A 639-nucleotide genomic window follows, 5' to 3' on the forward strand; every position below is an offset into this window, starting at 1 on the left:
TTAAAATGCATAGAAGCAGAAATGTTTGGCATCGCTCAGAACCCTAGAGATGGCTTTTTCTCAGAGTGCTTGCAGAGATTACTGGGACACTGAGATGCGGGGACCTCTTAGGGTAGGACTGAGGAGCAGCCATAGCTGTTTGCTCCGCCCTGTTGATTCCCTGAGACCCCGCCACACTCAAGCTGAGAGCAGAGGCTTTTGCATATGAATAGGCTGGCCCCTTGGGATCTAAAATTACCTAACAAAACGGGGGGAAAAAATGGTAGAGGTATAGACGGACGTGTCCTGTGCCTTGTCCCGGAGCTGTTAAGGTGAACAGCTGAAGCGGGTAACATACAGCCTGAATAAGCAGAGGATATTCAGCTGAGAGACAGTTTGCAGCTGGGAAAGGCAGAGAAATCCTGGAGAAAGCGGATTGAAAGTTGGAAACTGCAGCTGAAATCTCTCCCGGAGCACTGGCTCAGCTGCAGAGACCACGCCATCTTGAGTGGCTGTTTTTTGGAAACGTATACTGTACACCCAAAGACCCAGCATCCAGAGATCGGCTGCTAACCCGGAGACACTGGATCTGGGACAGTGCGACTATGTGAAGTCCTGCTTCTCACTGAAAGATCCAAGCAACAGCAGCCTCCTGATCAC

This window comes from Myotis davidii, unplaced genomic scaffold (assembly GCF_000327345.1).
Source record: "Myotis davidii unplaced genomic scaffold, ASM32734v1 scaffold1618, whole genome shotgun sequence".
Lineage (NCBI taxonomy): Eukaryota > Metazoa > Chordata > Mammalia > Chiroptera > Vespertilionidae > Myotis > Myotis davidii.